The 19749-nt window shown below is 40.5% G+C and overlaps 1 protein-coding gene across 5 annotated transcripts in view; it reads right to left on the bottom strand.

Moving 5' to 3' along the window:
- Positions 1–19749, bottom strand: part of DAAM2 (dishevelled associated activator of morphogenesis 2) — a 208049-nt gene that overhangs the window by 129751 nt on the left and 58549 nt on the right. The window contains exons 1-2 of one of the 5 annotated variants that reach the window (XM_068185505.1): positions 16435–16500; positions 14847–14928 (exon numbers count right to left, since the gene is read on the bottom strand). The exons of 3 other annotated variants lie outside the window; for them this stretch is intronic. The gene's annotated coding sequence lies outside the window, so the exon portion shown is untranslated. Of the gene's footprint in view, positions 1–14846; positions 14929–16434; positions 16557–19749 lie in introns of those variants that run through there. One more of the 5 variants, XM_068185506.1, reaches the window with a different exon arrangement.

The raw sequence follows: 19749 nt of genomic DNA, 5'->3' as shown, positions 1-19749 counted from the left end.
TTTTCTTTACTTTCTTTTGGTGATGGGTACAACACAGTGATGCAATTTCACAGAAAAAAAGTGCTGTGGAAGTTGGAGTGAAAGATGAAGCTTTTATTCAAAATAAAAAAAATCATAGACTGAAGATTAAATAGATCATGATGACATCTGTTAAGCAGACACATGCACTGACAGCCAGAACCAGTACATCGCTTCTTCAGCTTCGATGCAGAAGACAACTATTTTCCTCTACAGGAAGATGAATGCCTGTGCCTTTTACAGGTCTTATGGTATGAAATGCCTTTAAAGTCATTGCATGACACTGACTCTAATCAGTAATGTATGTCAGTTCTCTCTAATAAGAGTAGGTCCCAAGGATGAAACATTCATACCCTAGAGCAACACTTTTGATCAGTAAAAAAGACAAGGATTGAGTGACCTGTAGAACAAGGTATCCCACTCTATCCACTATTTCATAAGATCAGGAATACTAGTAAAGTATATTAGCACTTTAGATTAGTACTAAAGCTTTATCTAGGAACTTTAAATCTCTCCAACATTTCTATTGGAAAGACTGGGGTTTAGTTACAAATGAAGTCAATCCAGAGTTTCCCAGTAACACTACTACCATGTTCAGAAGAATGAACACACAAAACCCCATTCCTAAGAGCATCCCTGTCTTGTTTGAGTAATTGCAATTTTTCCATTCTGTCATTGCCCAATTATTTCCAGACGTAATGTAACTATTTTGCCAAGGGATTTGGGAGTCAAAATGTTGTCGTTGTTATCATTATTGTCCTGGGTGCTTGAATTTTCCAGACAAAATAAGCAGCTGAGGGCATTAGAGTGCCTCTACTGAGAGAGAAATACTCTGTAAGAACTGCCAGGGTGCTCCAAGGAAAACAAACAAATGGTAAAGGCCCAGTTACATCCCCCAGAACTCCTTATTTCCATGTGAAGTGCTGTTTTCCTATTCAGATAATTAGAATAAAATTTAATCTGTTGTCTGATGTCATCATAACATAAAAAAATTCATTTCCATTCTAACACTCTGATGTTAGGGCCACTATGGGACTTTAAAACTCAACTTCACTAGAAATATGCCTTGATTATAACCACTGGAAATTAACCACAAATGTAGGTGTACAAGTGCTGTCTTCACTATTGACAGGTAACTCAATTACCTGCACTGGTAAAATTTTCCTGAATGTCACACACTGGAAAAAGCAATTCAGTCTCTATAGCAAATGCATATAACTGAGGAAAAACTCAACACAGAGACCATTTGGACTTTTACCTGTTTTTTGTGGATGGCACTGAATCTCTTCAAAACTTGTGTTCATCAATACCACCTGGGAAATCCAGGTTCCAGGCTGCAGAGCTGCCACTTTCCTGCTCAGTGCCCCAGCTAAAGCACAGTGTACTTCTACATATCCCTGCAAACCCAAACATTATAAAAATGGTGGCTCTCAGTTCCATTCCATAGATTGAAAAGCCACTGATGTGCACAATGGTTAAAAGCCTTCTTTAGTGATCCACTGATGGAAGAAACAGGCACTAGATGCATTCACAAAGAGAATGGGTCTCAGGGTTTTTATGCTCGCTCCATCTTGGAGATGGCTCCCATAGGTCAAGGCACAGACAGGGTAAAAATGCCATTGATTCTATATACCTAATTTCTAAACTACTCAGATTGCAGGGTTGTCAATTTGGCATCAAAAATAAATTCCCTGTAGAAAATTAAGTTAAGAAAAGGTCATATACAGCATTTTTATTTTTCTTCAACATTCTGACCAGGGATACTCTGGTTCAATGCCCTGAAACTTCAACATTACGCAAGTAGGTTTGAACTCCAAGCCAGAAGCTTGGTGAAACTGCTGAACTTTTAACCTAACGTGTCTTCTTGAAGAATGGATATTTGGAAAGAGCTTTGCTCCAAGATTTTTGGTTGTTTTCTGTGTGTATTTTTAAGTGATATCCCGATAAAATATATTTTCTGGCTGCTGCAATATTTTCAGGGGGAGACTTTACACCAACACTGAAGGCTGGTTTTAGAGGCGTGATGTACTGCTTTAGGTTTTGGGGCTGTCAAGTGTTTCATTGCAGTAAAGTGAACAAGGCTTCCTCTATGTTTCAGTCAAATTCTACAGAACTAATGCTCTGAGTGACACAGGCAGTGATCAGTTATGAGAGTCTGAGCAGAAAACACTACCTAAAAACCAGCCATCTTCCTTGCATGGTCAGTGGGTGCTCTGGCCAAGAGCATTATGTGGAAAATAATGCAGTAAAAGGAGGGGCAGGGAGACCTCCCTTAAAATGCACAAATGTGAGGTTCTTATCTACAAAGCAGTGCCTATCCATGTGGCCTAGAGCATTTGATACACAAAAGTGTGGTGCCTGTGCCAATTATCAACCCTCCTTCCTTCCATTCTTGAACTGCCGATAGCTAGTTCTAGTCTCCCAGATTCCCATGGCAAGAGGTCATGTCCACATCAAGGGCCCTTAAGGCTCATGATTAAGAAAAATTTTAAGTTCTGAAGTATATCTAGGGAAAACTTCCTAGAACTCTAACTGACCTCTAACAACACACTGTCCTTTCACGAGGATAGGTCATTTTTAAATGTATGCTCAGACACCCAAAGAAAACTGCCAAGAAGTTGCAGCAAGTTTGGGAAGTCATATCCAGATTCCTAAGTGTCTACAGCAAGTCAACAGCCTGCCTGAAAATACAGCATGTTCTTTCAGCTTCTGAACTCAACCTACTTGTAGCTGGTTGACAAAGCTTGGAGCACACTCCACAGAAAACCAGACTGCAGTATAAAATTCCCTCAGCTCCCCACCACAGCTGCACACAACTGGGAAAAAGAAACCTCTAAAAATTCAACAAAACAACCAACCTGCTTCTAAACCACTACTTGATCTGGATTCACAGTCCTCAGACATGATTCATGACGAAGGCCCATTGTATACAAATAGAAGAGAAACCTACCCTCTATCAGAGAAAGGAACATATTTATCCCCTGAGGGCTGCAAACATTATTATGTCCAGTGATGTATATCTTTGCAGAACATGTACCAATATCACTGCTTGTTATCTCTAGTTTTGTATAGCACTGACTTATTTGATAGCTTGTACAGAGTTTAATCCAAATAATCACCTGCTGCAGTTTGTTTTGTCTCACCCTTTGGAAAGGGTGTATTTAAAACTCACTTAAATCAATACTTTTTGTTTATTTTATATCTTAAATTTATGGATGGAATATATACAAATAAACACAGTAAGCAGTCATGCATTGCCTCGTACAAGTTGAGGTCTTGGCTCTGCTGCTGTGGTCATATGCAAGAACATGTCCCACTGCAAGAAAGGCTGAAATTGCTGTTATTCCCATTTTCTACTAACTGAAAAAGAGCCACAGCCAACCAGTACCAAAATCTTTCCAGTAACAAGAAGCAGCAGCATTTGCCCCTTTTCCTGCCCAGAAACCCATTTGAACAAGGAAGCAATCTCAATTTTCATAAAACCTTTGCCAGCAGAGGGAACTGCAAAATGTCAGAAGCTCTGAAAAATCAAGACCAACTAGGTATTTGGTCTGGGTGGCAAATCCAAGAAGAAAAACTTTATATATAACCCAATGATTTGCACAGAAGCTGACAGCTTATCACTAAATTTTAACTATTGGCTGTTGTACCAGTAAATCAGAGATGAAAATGGCATTAATTCCATGGAATCCTCATGTTTTACTTCCTCCCCTTCTCCCAGTCATTCATGTTACAAGTAAAGGGTCTATCACACTACAGTAGTGAATGCTTAAAACAGATGAAGTTGTACAGAGAAGTGTATCCATCTCCAAACTCCTGAGAAGATAAACTAGCAGATGTATAAAGCAAACACTGAGTCCATATCAACGAGATACTCTTCTGGGTGAACTCTTCCCTAGTGCTTGTTCTGTCCATACCCTAACAACAGCCAAACACAGCATGTATGAAGCATGGCTACTGCCCAGGAAATGTTCTTACTGCTGGGTTTACAGTGTCATCAGCTATTAATCATAAAAAGCTCCACTGGAATAACCCCAGAATTAAACAAATTAAGAAAAGCATGTCTAGAGAGGGGAGTTGGTGTGGGAAGTAATTTTAAGGAACATTGTTTTGCTTGCAAGAAACAAAACAGTTCTTTAGACAGGAGCGAGTCCACAAGGTCTTACACTATCCTGTTCATGCTGAGATCTCAAACACAGGCAAACATTTTCTACATTTTAGGAGGTCATGCATGATAAGGAAACAATTAATCTCCTACAGGGCCTACTAATAGCAGCATTAACTCTTCTTAATTCCCAAAGCACATTTCATGTCCATATCAATATTGCAGGACATTTCCTGTATCTACCAGAATACTCCTACAGTTAAGAGTTCACCTCGGGTTAAACTGCAATATTGTGATGACATGGTGAACACTTCACAATCATCAGATCCCAGCATGCAACCACCAAGTCATCCATTTCCCTGAAAGCTGTTCATAGTAGAAGTGTCCTTGAAAGAAGTGATTTTCACAGCACCTCAGAAGCCTCTGTGTGAAAGAGGATTTCCAAACGAAAACAAAACAAGATCCCAAACCCCGACTTTAATGCTGTGACTGGATTCACCTAGAGAAGGTGTTCTGTCTTCTTTATTTGATAGAGAGAAACCAACACTTAGAGTATCTTGTAAATGAGCTCTGTCTGCGCCTTCTAACCAACCACTCCGGACCAAAGAAAGCAGTTCTCTCGGTTGGAGGGCATGCTTCTGAGGACCAAAATTTGAGCTTGAGTTATTTAGTAACTGAAGAGAGGGGAAGCCACTTATCACAAGAAATAGAGCAAAAGGCAAGAGGAAAGATTAGCTTTCTAGCTGGAAGGATGCTGTGCTCTGTGGGTGTACTATAGCAAGTTGCACGCTGTAGAAGGACCTTGGTGTGGAGGTAATGACAGCAGATCAACAAGCCAATAGTTCAGTCAAGCCAATAGTTCAGTCAAGAAAATAAATTCACGTCTTTGTACTCAGTTCTTCAAATATTTAGGCTGAGGTTACGCCAGAGGAAATCTCTTTCTAATCAGATACCCAAGGGTTTATACTGTGTAAAGCAAAGTATTTCAGACTTTTTTTGCTAAGGAATCCCTCAAAAATCATATTTATGTAGGCAAAGTCAACAGAAAAAGAAAGAAAAGGGTAAAAAAAATTAAGAAAGAGAAGCATTTTATTCTTCTCTTCAGATGGACTTTGGAAGGCATGCTCAAAAATCTGTTCATCTTATCAAGGCAGTAATTTCAGGGTGAACATACTATACAAATTAGGTTACAGAGACTTTAGAAGAGCCTTTCATTGCCCAGATGAGTGAACAACATACACTCCTTATATCATTTCCTCTTCATGCATGTAACTGACTCCTATTAATTCTGATGGAAACACATAACCTCACAGAACAAGAGATCAACTCTTCCAAGCAGACCTCAGACTCAGTTATTTCTGGTGAAATGGCCCTTATTGAAATTGTGCCTGACAGGCACCTGAGATTTATTTTATTTTAGCCTCCCAAAATATTTTATTTCCTCCAAAGCCCTTTTGAGCTGAATTTAGCAAAGTCAATCCAAAGCATCCAGAGCATCTAAATCATAATCTCCTGTCTCCTGGGACATGTATTCCAAGCCATATACAAACTTCAGTAGTGGCCAGTTTTTAACCTTAGTCCTAACTCTGAAAGTCTCCTGACTACAGATTCAGAAAAGCAATCTATTCTATATGTAAGTAGTAGTTGTATGTTTCATCTGTACTTCCATGTTTTCCCTTAAATTTTCCATATGCAGGAGTACTTTTCCATGTTCTGTGTAACAGCTCAACCATTTTGCCTCAAACTACAAAGAGATTGAGGGCAGAGTTGTCACTGCTTCCAATACCATTAAGCAGAAGCTGCTCTAGAGCTGTGCACAAAGTAAAAGGTTTTCTAACTCTTGGCTCTGAGCAGAGCTTCTGCACCTGTACTAGCCACTGCCAGAGTGCATAGCTGAGCATCGTGGACTGCTCTGCAACAACCTTCAGCTCCCTCCATTCTGCACTCCCATCACCACTGCCAGAAAAGACCTAGATGTGGGTTTCCAGTGTTATCATAGAGCAGCAGTAGATAAGCAGCACCAGCTCTGGAGGGGATAGCTAACACAAGACACATAGGAGAAGGCAGACTTCCCCCCATCCCCATGATGGAAAGAGTTGTTGGGATATGTCACTGTTCTGCATGCCTCTTAATTCTTCAAAGAAATTTTTAATATTATTTTCTTCCTTCTATTTGCAGGTTGTCTTCATTAGCTATAGCTTTGGTTCTCAGCTGCCTGTCACTTCTGAGACAACCCCAAGGAAGTAAGATCATGCCAACACACTAACATTCAGGAGCTGCTCAACAACCACACCAGATGTTTAGCATTAGCTATCCACAAACATTAAGCAGGCATTCTTATCACAAGGTACTGTCAGACTAGTGGTGAATAGTAAAACAATGTCCTCCTTTTCGCCTGGTCAGTTGAGGTCTCACAAGTAACTCATGAATAACCATGTTAAAAATGGATAGCACTTTTGAATAGTAGAACACTACCTTCAGCTGTTGAAATATGAGTCAAAATTCTAAGCTTCCTTGACTCTTTTGGTAACATATCCCTAGTTTTCAGTACAAAGCAATTCTTCACAGTAAATGTGTCCAGGCTTTCAAAACTGAACACACATCACCCCCAATGCAGTTTTAAAAGAGTAAAAACACATAACTTCCATGGAAGCCTTCCTTTGCTATCTCAAAATAATGAATCAGCCTCAGTCTAGACTCCTGCCAGCTCTGTCAAACTTAAATGACTGCCATTGTAGCAAAATATTCCACCTTAGTTCAAGCTCTCTGTTCCCGCTAGATAAAGCAAAAGGGTTTGCATTCCAGCTTGCAAATATTCAGATAGAAGAAATTCCCTTCCTCTAGTTTTATTAGAACATTGAGAGCACAGGTTTTTACAACACTTCTTTCCTATCTTCTTCTAGCCAAGGAAGCACTTCAGTAAGGAGATTTAAAGACAGAGGGCTTAAAACAAGGCTTTATTATAGTCCATATATATATTTCTCTCACTTCTTTGTTCATGTTCCCACCATCAGGCAGACCCAAAAGCCCACAATGTTTTGATAAACACACCAAAAGTAGCTCGGGATGTAAGTATGAAAACATGTAGAGCAAGTTTATTTTATGCCAGTATATTGTATGGCTCTCCTCCAGCATTTTGGATGCACAACCTCACTAGGGTCACAGTGCTAAAATTTTCCTTAAACAAGTCCATCTCAAAGGTCCAGGCCTCTTTTTCCCTTTCCATACGACCTGCATCTCAACACTCCTTAAAGAAAATAGAATTTCTCCCATACAGAAAAGAATAATGATGTGTATGTACATCCCTCTGTAGTGAATCTACTCCTGCTCAGCTGTGTTCCACCTTCCTTCATCAGTGTAGTTTCCCAAGTATTCCCAAGTATGGAGAGGATCTATACAAGGCTGCTAAGGTGACTAAATGCTTTAGCTCATAAGATCCAAAAGTTGGTGGGATTGAAACTTGAGAGTTTTGGAATAAGCTCAGCAGTATAGCTAGAGCATCTTGGAGTCCTCAAAGCCTGAGTTAGATGAGACAAGGGTGAGGGTTCTTTCCAGTATTACATCCCCCACCGAGCCCCATCTCACAAGGCTCCAATGCTTCAATCCACGTTTTTCCATTAACAGGACATTAAAATCCCAAACACATTTTATTCTGTCCATGTCTGAAAGGTATCAAAATTTACACATCCACATTCTTTTACCAGATAGTAGAGGCCAATCTCTATGAAATACATGGAAGAAATGGGGTCTGGGAGAGGGGAAGGGAAAGTTGAAGAGAAGATAAATGAAACATTGCCTTCAGCCTCACTGAAGGAAATTTATGTCTCTGTCTTTCTTAAGAAACAGTGCTTCTTTCACACACTTAAAAAGAGCTTTTCTTTGCAAACAACTTCTAAATTAACAATAAAGATCTGACAAGTTTTCTTTAAGATGGCAGGTTTTCTTTAAAAGGCAAACCAAACAACTCTTGGAGCCGGGTAGTGGCTGGGTGAGCTATGACCCACCTTTGATTCAGAAGCAGACAAATGAGTTCTGAGTAAATAGTGGATGGGAAAGCAGAAAGAGAGGAAGAGTTAGAAAGTGTGAAATAAGCAGTCAAAATATCCCAGTTTAGAAAGAGATTAAGTTGCCATCTGCAAGAGGGATTAAAGAGGAAATTTAGAACCAATGTGTATGTACTACAAAGAATCCTTCTGAAGGATGACCCAACTTCCTGGCCTGAGAAGCCACATGCTGAAAATTTTCACATGGTCAAAAGCCAAGGGACACACCACACACCTAGTGAAGCTGAGGAAAGGGAAAGCACTAGGAAGTGGTTCAGAGTCTAGATGTAACAACACATACTCATGACTCCTGCTGCTCCTTTTGATATAAGGCTGAGCCAGGCAGGTAGCCAGTCCCTAAAAAAATGCTGCAATACAGATTTCAGCAGTTGAAAGGAGCCTCTCAAGAGTGCCTTATCCAGTCTCCTCGCTCCAGCATGGCCAGCCAGGACAAATTGCTTGGGACCAGTGTTCAGATAACTCCACAGGAAAAAAGTTCCTTGTGTTCAGATGGAGTTCCCAGGGTTTCAATCCATGCTCCTTGCCTCATCCTGTCACTGGGCACCATGGAAAAGAATGTACCATTCTGAAGCAAAGAGACAAATTTCCCAAAATTTCCCAAAAATCCAGATAAGCCCTCTTACCAACATTTATAGCTCTTTGTAATTGTTTAGGGAATTTACTCCTGTGTACAGATCTAGACTGCTTGCATGACAACAGAATATTGCAGAAATTCTGTCTTGTGCCAATGTCTGCTCATGACAGACATGAACAAACTGCAGAACAAAGAACCATGCATAGAAGAGATGTGTTAGAAATAAAAATACCAGTACATATTCCCATAGGTAAACTCATTATATGTTCTCACAGCATAAAAATTCACAGACAGGGAGTCAGCCAAAAAAAAGACTCTTCATATTTGTAGAAGGTCTTCACAAATTCTTAGTGCACTGCCCCAGTCTGCTTCAAAATGAAATATTAATGACAGCACAATTTTGTCATTTACATTAGAAGTTGTGAATCCCCAAACAATTTAATACCAGTAGAAGCAGCCTTAGAGAAAAAGCTCTTAACTGGTAACGCTTATGAAACTACTGTTTCCCAGTTCTAGTCCTATCCACAACATAGACCCTGTCCCTGCATTAACACAAGTGGCGACAGTGACAAGCAGAGTGGACTTGGACATCTACTGGTTCCCATACCAGCTAAGGTAATAGCCATTGCTGTTGCACTGGCTTGCTCTAAGACATTCCCTGCGCATTCTGGTGTACAATCTTATTACTCCCCTGCTGGAGAATAAGTCTTTGTAACTGGTGATGTAACTGGTGATAAACAAAACAAATCAAAGCAAAACAAAAATCTTCTGTTTGATTTGAATTCTCCAGAAGTTTAGGCCTTTAGAGAATTTTTCCCTTTGCGTGTCTCAGCTGCTTCCAATGAAGTCAGCAGCTGTTTGACCACTGATTTCTGAAGTAATGACATAGGACTTTAGCCACAGTAGGACTGCTAACCACTACCACCTATTATTTGCCCTTCAGAAGCTTTTCAGGGCAAATGCTTAGAAAGTAGTTGAATTCAATTTTTGCAAGCAAAGCCCCAGAAAACCTCTTTCTTAGAAGTCAAGCCCTGTTCCCTGAGGCCTTGGTGCAAGCTGCCTTGGCAGGACTTCTCCTGAGCCTGTTGTGTGGAAGATAAGAAATTTGAATGATTTCCTGCTCTGCAGCATATAGCTCTCCGAACATATGACAGTTTATGTCCCAGGGACTGTCTCCACAGAAACCTGGCTAGAGAGGCTATGATGCTGAAAGTGAGAGTTATCCAGTAGCCAGCAGCTCATCTTCAGTCTTTCACACTCCCCATCCTGTACTACTTTCTAACTACAATCTCTTGCCTCTAGCTCTCCCAACCCATATGAGGTACTGCACACCTCCTCCCAGCCAGGTCTGAAGGAAAAGTTATTAACTCCCACATTAATGCACCAATGCTACAGATAAAGCTCCTCCCCCAAAATCAAACACTCACCTGTTCATTAAAATATCATGTACCAAGTGGGAGTACACTTGGCCCTGACTTGCTGCCCTCCTGCATTGCCCACATCATCTATCAGATAAGCCTCCAGTCCTTGCGTGAGGTCTTTTTCACACTGTTTCAAAATCAGAAGGGCTTCCCCTCAAGACAACTTGATTTTTATCCCAGAAGACTGAAAAAACACAGAGGAAAACCAAAAGCAACCCTCACATTTCAGGTTGTCCTAAACTAGAAATGTGTGCCAACATCATGCATGCATGCCTACACCAGAAAAACGACACAGCCCCCAGGACCATGAGCCAGGTGTTCTCTCTCTTCAGTCAATCTTTAGCCTGCAGCTTCTTGGTCTCTTCAGGACACTCACCTGCTAGACTATACCCAGGAGATGCTGTGGGTGAGATTACTTCCAGCAAAATTGCCCAACATCCATTGGGACCAGGCCTATCACATGTGGTAGCTGAGCTTATCCAGCCACGTCCAAGTTTCATGAAGTTACTCTTAGAGGACTAAGAAGAATTTAGTATAACAGTTCTAAAGCCTGACTTGCAGTGATGCCTGCAAAGACAGCTATCCTGACCTCTTAAAGGCATATGTGGCCCTTCAAGGCATTTATTCAAAATCAGGATTAATTGAAGAGAACATCTCAATTAGTTGATACTTTTTCCATTTAGCTGTATGCCATAAAAGAAACATTTTACCATTTAGAGGACATGCAGGAAATCCCTTCTCTAAATGCACTTGTCAGCTCTGCAGCCTAGCACTCTTCACCAGTTACTTGCAAAAAGAGAATTAAACATAGAATCTGCAAACTTCACTTGCTATGTGTGCACAAGACATACTGGATTTCTATAATTAGAATTTAACGTGACTTTGGCTCTTGCCTCAAGAACAAATTTTCACAAAACTAACCAGCCTCCAAGCAAAAATCCAAAATAGTGCAGCTTGTTGAACAGACCTGGTTAAAAGGAAAAAGAGCTGGCTTCAAAAAGAAAAAAAAATATTTTTAAAGAAAGTACAAGCTATTCTAGTGCTGGGGATGCCTTTTGAGGTGTATTTTTAAAAGAAAAGGAACAACAAAGACATTTCCTCTTTCACCAATATTTTCCCCTTCTACTAAAAAAATTAATACAATAAAGAAAAGCATTTAGAAAAATCTGTCACCATTGATTGCACATCATTCAACAGCATAAAAAGAGAGAAAGAAATAGTTACAAATAAATACATGTTTCTGGCATGATTTATCACACATTTTGAAATATCCAGCTCTCATAAGATTGTGGAAACATTGGGAAAATCTGTTTTCTTCAAAATTTGGCAATTCTGAGTACAGACCTTTTCAATGAGAAAATCTCAATGGAAAAATTTGCATACGATATACTGAGCTCTTTTGAAAGTCTGACCACCAGCATCAGTAAAGGAGATGGACAGTGACTAAGACTTAAGTCTGTCTTTTGAGAACAGTCACTCAAACAGTCAAGTCCTCTCCAACACCTCTAGGTTACTACCAGCCACAGTCCTTCAGCAGCAGCAATAATTGAGCTGTTAGTTTGGTCAAGGACATGGAAGTTCTCCTTTACCCCTGAGCTCTGTCCTCTACTCTCAACAGGTAGCACAGCACACAGCAGGGGACAGAATAAACAAAACCCACTGGGCTCATTCCCTTGTACCGTAAGATACAGGTGGGAAATTAAAATCAAATCTCTCTCTCTGACATAACATGGGAAGCAACTCAGTAGCCAAGAATCCTTTCTTTTGGTGAGGTGTTTTGTAGGCTACAGAGCTTGGAGAGAAAAACTAAAAAAAATGTAAATACAGATACAAATTAATGCTCTATATCAATGATTGCCAAAGGGATAGCAGAGCAGGAATTTCCAGTTGTGTCCACAACTACATCTCCTCAGATTTTCTCAAATCCCATTTCAAGAAAACAAGCAAAGCAAAAAAAAGAAACATCCCACAATTTTGAGACATGCATGGAAAGTACTGCAGATGGGTAGCAAGCTAAGTGATAACCATGCACTGCTAAGGAGATAAAAGCAAAACAGGAAGATATTTCTGTATGTTAGCTGGGCAGTGAGTGAATACAGGCTGAAATCATGAAGGATGTGAAAGGCGACAGTGTAAAACCCTGGCCTCAGGCTTATTCGGCTTCCACTTGCCTCAGGTTTATTTGTCTTCCACTGGCCTCAGTGAGACTTACATTCACCAGTCTGATAAAAAAAATCTTATGAACTATAAAGCTGGAAGAGTTGTACCAATCATCTAGTCTGACCTCATACATAGCACAAGCCACAGCATTGCTATAAATTAATTCCTGCCAGAAGTACAATATAACTTTTCAATAGGCATCTCATTTGATTTAAAGATTTCCAGCAGTAGAAAATCTACCACAACTCTCAGTAAACTGCCTCTCACTTTAGAAATTGTATCATTTGCCAAGTTTCAATTCCCAGAGTCTGGGCTCTGACTTACTTTCTCTAGATTGAAAATGCTATCACCAAATGTTCTCTGTGTAGCTAATTATAAATAGTGATCAACAAGTCACCTTTTAAGCACCTCTATAAATAATTACAGGATAAGCTTTTGAGTTTCATCCATCAGTACATGGGATTAATCAATGTTAAATTCAGTAATGTTCCATTTATGACCTCTGCAGCAGTCTGTCACATATACAATGGTCACTTGAAATACAGCTCATTCTTGGATCAAAGGAGTTAGTCAAATTTAAAACAGAAGTTACTTCTCATGGCAACCTGGCAGGATACAAAGATATCACAATATAGGTATGAAGAAAATGATGGTCTGCTTAAGATCATTCAGTGAGTATGTGGCAGAGCCCAGAGTAATGCCAGTTAATTCAGATTTTAAATCTTCATCCTCGCTCACAATGCCATCTTTCTGCACAGCACAAGACAGAAACTATTTTAAAAACAAAACAAAAAACCACATCCTGGATGGAGCAAGGCTTTTGAGCTATTTGCATGCAACTGAAAGCAATATAGAAAAAAATCTTGGTATCTACATAATAATATCCTTCCTGATTACTTTGAGGCAGAGAAAACATACCAAGTAAATGAAACTCATAGGCCTGTACTCACAGTAGGCCCACTCACAGATTCTTGTTCTCTTGCATCTGCAGAGGTGCTTGGCAAAACCTAGTTCCAGCAGCCTACTGAGGCTTTACTATCAATTTGATTTCTAGGAACTAAGTAGCCAACAAAAAAAGTCTGTCTCACAAATTCCAGTTTGCTAATGTAAACATCATAAAAAAACCACAACAACTTTAAAAACAAAATATTTGAAAGTCAGTTTCCCTTCTTTAATAACTGCTGAGAGCAGAGTTCAGGGTGCCCTGCTTCTTGAGTTGTTGAAACCATTAACACCTACAGCAGCATCAGGAATGTTAGTCTGCCCTCAGGACTTGGTAAGTAATAAGAAACTGGTGTCAGTTTCACATTTAAAAACTAATTCCAAGTAATAAATTTCCAATTTCTGATCCGGATAGAAGCCCAGCTCAAGCAGCATAGCAGAGGCTCAAAGCACTTCACTGAAAAGGTATCAACACTGGCAACTGTGCCAGTAAGATGCTTGTGAAAGCAGTTAGAAGATCTCTAATACAAAAATATGTCCTGCTACAAAATGCATCCAGCAGAGCGTGTGGAGAGTTACTACAAAAAACCCAGTGAACAACACTGACAGCACAGAAAACTTGAGTCTCTTTAGTCAGTTCTTTTGTTGCTACAGACGCCAGACCAAGACTTTGGAAGACCTTGTGTGGCAACATCAGGCAGCCAGTCTGGAAGCCAGAGAGCCAGTGTGAATTACAGAGACTGTATGCATTTAGCAACTTCAATAAAGAACCCCCTTTATACTCATTACAACACAGTTCTGTCTTCACTGCTACAAGGGATGCTACAGAGGAGGCATTAGCAGCTGGTTATTGCAAGAGTCACAGTCTTCTAATAGGATAATGGTGAGGTGCAACCCTCTTTACAGCAACGTGACTATGAAGTGCCTCACAGCACACGGTGATAGCTTTGTCATGGCTCATCTCACTCTTCCCCAAACACAGCTCAGCAGGCACCATCCTACACAAATTGTATGCCCCCATTTCCATTTCATGTTAGAGGGAGCCATGACTGGAGTTGAATATCCATTCATTTATTTCAGTCTGCCTAAGAGAAGCACAGCCAATTTTCTCATGCACTAAACCACTTAAACCAATACCTCCCTGACTGTGCTACCTCCTATCCATGCCCTCTGGGCTCTAGGGCTGGAGCAAGAGATGTAACTTGGCCACCTCTCTTCTACTTTCCTGTTCTTCAGTGAATTCACTATTGCATTATAAGGTGCAGAGGAAAATAAATCCCACAATGATAACCTGCTATTTATTTTGTATCTATTTCAAGCTGAAGGGAAACTATCTTTCACCCCATTAGTATGGGATGCAGAGAGCATCCTAACATGCCTAATGTCCTGCAGGTTTCTGCATATTTTGATGCACTTCTTTTGACACTACTGCTGTGTTTTGTTCCTCCCCACAAACATACATCAGATACCCTTCCTGAAAACACCTCCTCTGATGTGTGGTCCTGTGCACTGCTAGTGCCATATGCCAATCCTCCTTGAAAATTTATTTCCTTGTATCCTACCAATAGCCCAATAGTCTAGGATTCTCAGTCATTTCCAGTCCCTTGAATTAGCATTCAGCAATGTCCTGTTTACATTTCAGGGCTGTGGTAGAAATAAACACCATAACATCAGGACATTCCATCAGCAGGATTCCAGTGCAACCATGCTGGGCTGTGACCAGGATGCTGAACCAAGTATGGTCTGACTTTTTACTTTACCTTATTTCCTCTTCCTTCTACTTCCATTACCTACCAGAGGATGACTTCTACTGAGATACTCCCTGCAAGCAGCGAGCACACTGAAGGGTCTTTACAATTGTTAAGTTACTAAACAAGGAATTAATCAGTAAGGAAATAAGCACAACAAGCAGGGAAAGGGTACTGGATCACAGAAAAGGATTTTATGTTTTGTCAAAGAGAAGTTCAAAGTAACATAATCATCCCTCTGTCTGCCAGATGAAACTGAGAGGTGGACAAGGCAAAGCCATTTCCTGGTTAGATGGTTCCAAGGACTAAATTCTGCTGTCAACTACGGTATCTGTAAAACCAAAGATGAGTCAAAACTAATTAATTTCAAATATTCTTAATTATATTTAATCTACTTAAATAGCAATACTTGAATAATCAGAGGAGACATCACAAATGCATCTGCTATTAAACTTCAGCCAAGAGACACTTATTTCTAAGTAGGTTATACAATTTCCAGACTAGAAAACAGCCTGTTAGCAAAAAGGCTGTTCTGTGGTATGACTAAAAACTCTTTACTTCTCACCCCAGCAACGAACAAACAAATGCTGACTTCTCCATTCCAATTAGAATATCAAATGTAACTATTATGAAGAAGAATCTCTCAAGACACACAAATTGGATGGCTACCAAGGACAGGCTGAATGCTTTGAAAGTAACATTTTCTATGATGCACCAGATCTCTCAGAATCAGAGAAAACAAAGGAGAAGATGTACCAAGCTTGCATAATCTTTGTCCCAGCGTAAAAAAACTCTGAGTATTTCAGTGAAGTGTCAGTTCAATCTAGATTTCAAGTGCTGCCATTTTATGCAGAGTAGAGTTAGAGTTACTGTTTAGGTACTTATTCTTGGGGGAATATAACTGGAAACCAGAAGATTGTGCTTTTGGAATGAATGCTTGCTCTTTGGAATTGAATTAGCATTGAAATGGCTCCCTAGCACTTGCGTAAGATTTCTCATCTTGAAGTCACAACCCAGGCCAGAGCTGCCTTTAAGACACTTTTGTACGATGCTTTAGTCCCACAGATATCTCATTTACTAAGACTGATAGCCCTGAAGACTATTTGGAAACTCCAGAAAGTGTGGTAAGAACTGCAATCTACTCCCTAAATAAAGCAATGGATATAAGACCCATGTTCCAGGCTTGCAATGGTCTCCTTCCACACTTACAGGTATCAATTAGTAGCTACCATTCAGCAAGTAGACCAGACCTGACAGATGCCTTAGTATGACAACAATAGCTTTGAGAATCTGCCTCAGGTCCCACTGCTGCTGCGAAGGTTTTCTGTTCTATGAAATTTGTTCCAGGAGAATTGTGTGGAAGCTAAGCCTCACCACATTTAGACTATGATGCAAGACTCACCTCTTTGTCCAAAGCATAGTGTGAACTGCAGACTCAGAACCTCCTGGCACTTTTCCATGAGCTGTATTTTTCTTTCTCCCTGTCCCTGAAGTTTACAAGCACATTGTTGGAGGCAGGTAGGGAGTTCTGGTACTTTTGCTCCCCCTATTTGGGAAGCTGTTGATTTAAACCATGCGCACACAGTGAAGTCTCGACAAGGACATTATAAACGCATGAAATGATGTGACGGCTGCTGGTGATCAATGGAAAAAAAGAGAGGGAGGAGGGGTTTACTGGGTCTTGGGCCAGCTCCTAATGGACAAGCTTCCACATCACAAAACCAAGCATTGCAGCTGCCAGAAATCAGCCCTCTCCCCAGAACAGCCAGGCAGCAAATGGACAGGCACTGACCGAGCTGCTCTCTCCTAACGAGGTTTCACAGGACCCTGGAGTGAACTGGCAAGACAGGCTGTGAGCAAATTTGATGTATATTGCCCACACTCTGCCTGCCATTTTAGCATCTTTAACAAATACTATACTAACTTTAAAAATAATCAGTGGGCCCAAGTTAAAAATAAGTTGCAAGTTGGCTTCCATGAGAAAGCAACTGAGCCAATACCATTTATAGTAATTCAATGTGTCACTGAATGGCATCCTTTTTATAAATACACTGAAAGCCGGACATGAAATAACTGGTTAACAGCTCCCTAATCACAAGGGCTTCCTCTGCTACACATTTTTCCTATTTATCCAATGGCTTCTGTTTTATATCTAGCTTGCTAATGGAAAGAGGGGTGGGGGGGTGGGGGTGGAAATTTGCCTTAAACTGATCCAGCAGATGCACAGAGTTGGGGCCTCAAACACTGGCTTCTTTTCTGCAGCCACCAAAGGGCGGTGGGGGAGAGACATTTCACCAAAATTCTTTCTCTGCAGTAACTACCACAGAAACACATTTCCCTCTGTTTGTAGCCACTCAAAATAACTGCAGCTCAAATGCCAGAAGAATATTTTGTGCTCCCTGCACATAGAAGAGAAAGAAATGGGAAAATACTAAAGAAAGTTCCTAGTATGGTGGTCTCAAAACAGCAGTAAAAGACTTCCAAAAAAGTACGCTCTCATAAAGAAAGCAAAATAATCTAGCCCAAAAATATTTGTTATTTAATGATCCTAAAGTGTTTTACAACCATGCGTAGGAAATACTTCATTTTATAACACTGCTCATCTTCTAGGCTGTGCAAACCATTCAGAGTTTTAGAACAACTCTCTCTACCAAATTTTTACAAGAGCTAGGAATGCCTTTGCGAGCATGACTGTGTGCAGCACAAGCAGCTATAATCATTTATGAATGTATTAAAATAATTAAACACAATTTCCTCAACTATGCTGATTTCTGTCTGCACTGCTTCAAGTTAGGATGCACACTGAAGCCTGTGTACTTTCACAGTGAACACCCTGCCTTTTGTTACTAAATGGGTGGAAAGACACCCATTTAGTAACATACTGGCGTAACACCATAAGGCCAGGGAAAAGGTGAGGGATTCCCCATTGTCCCAGGCTGAAATGCAAGATGTTATTCATTTCCCATCTGTAAGCAGTTTCTTCTTATCTTTTCTACCTCCTCCTAATCTCTTATCTTCTTATCTTTCCCCCGGGAAGATATCTGTTGTTAATGGCCCATTCAATGTCACTGCATGACTGTTGAAATTACATCATCCCATTGTGGGATGCTCTGCCCAGAGGGAGGAGACAAGCATTTCCTGACTGAATATAATCTGGGCAGCTTCCCACTGGCAACAGCTGGGGTTTCTCCACTGCACCATCAGAGGAAGATTACACCTTTCTACAAGATCTGACAGAACCACATCTGCCACTTTGGGAAGACTGAAGCCATTCCAGTCTGGACTCCCACCACCACCAGAGTGTCAGGTTGTATTCTGACTCTGTCAGTGGTTGTTTTCTTTCCTTTTGTGTTATTGCATGTATTTATTTTTTTTTTCTTTTCCTAATAAATTGTATTTCTGACTTGAAGTCTCTCACTGGTTTTGCTTTTCAAACCAGAACACCCATCTACTCAAAACTGCACCCATCTTTGCTCTGTCCACTTTAATTTAAAGGTGCTTGATAAATACTTAAATCCACAAATGTGGATGGGGGGGGCGCTATACATGCATGCAGAATGTGATTGCAAAAGTTGTCTAAAACTCAAGTCAGTAGCAGAGGTAAGAAGCAAGCACCTGCCTTGAGTTCTATAACCATGAGGCCCTTGGCTCCAGTTAATAAAGTTTCACTGCATCCCTTATTTCTGTACTGCAGTATTAGCTCCAGAAACTGGCATGCAAATCTCCCAACCAAACTAAATCTCTTGATATCAAAACTATGCTTATGTTACTTACATGTCCTTGCAGTCCTCCCTCAGTATCTAAAGGGACAGTTTTCTCTGTTGTGATGACTTATTTCCTAATCATTTGTCAATAGTTTGTCTATCCAGAGCAGAAGGAAAGAGAGTGGTGACAAACATGGGAAGGCTAGTGCTACTGAAATAATCTTCTGTACTCAGACCAGTATGGGCAGGTTCTGGTCTCTAACCTATATTTTCTTAGGGTAGCCTAGGCTTAATGCACCTTCAGATCTGGGTGAAAGGCATTTCTCTTTGTGAATGGTTGAATTTGGGAAAAAACTTAATAATGTATCAACAGAACTTAGTGCTGAAGATCACTTCAAATGCAAAAAACAAAACGAAGTTTATTCACATGGTAAGTTTGATCCTGACTTTATGAAGCAGGACATTTATGACTAAGTTTCATAATTCTCCCATAACGTGTCCTGCACAATGGGAAACAACAGAACTAGCTTTAGCTTTAGGAATCACTGTCTGCAACACAACACCTTTGCCACCAGTAGAGTAGACAAAGGAGAAAGAAAAGCAAGAAGCAACTTTCAATGGAACCATGGACACATATGAGCCAGGGACACCATGAGATTGGTTCTTTCTTCCCCTTGGGTCTTCTTTCATCACTTGCAGTCAGGACATAGTGTTCACAGGAACAACCCAGCAGGTTTAATTTTATAATAAGCAATGCAGTACTTCCAAGAGTAGTTCCTCTCCTCTTGCTAAAGGCAGAGGGGAAAGATATTACCTGGAGTGGCTAGCATTGCTAGTCCAAGCACAGATGCCCTGCCTCGTGCTAGATGAAGTCAGAGAAGACGGCAGCCCACAGCTAATACCTTGATGTGCTGAGTGGGATTACAAACCAAGGCCTGCACTTTGTATGAAAAAGCAGGAAGCAGACTGCCAAGACCCCTCTCTAAATACATTTCAAAGTGGTTATTGTGAGG

Source organism: Anomalospiza imberbis, chromosome 3, assembly GCF_031753505.1.
Source record: "Anomalospiza imberbis isolate Cuckoo-Finch-1a 21T00152 chromosome 3, ASM3175350v1, whole genome shotgun sequence".
Classification (NCBI taxonomy): Eukaryota; Metazoa; Chordata; class Aves; order Passeriformes; family Viduidae; genus Anomalospiza; species Anomalospiza imberbis.
The sequence above is the reverse complement of the archived record's forward strand: the minus strand, read 5'-3'. Positions and strand labels throughout refer to the sequence as shown.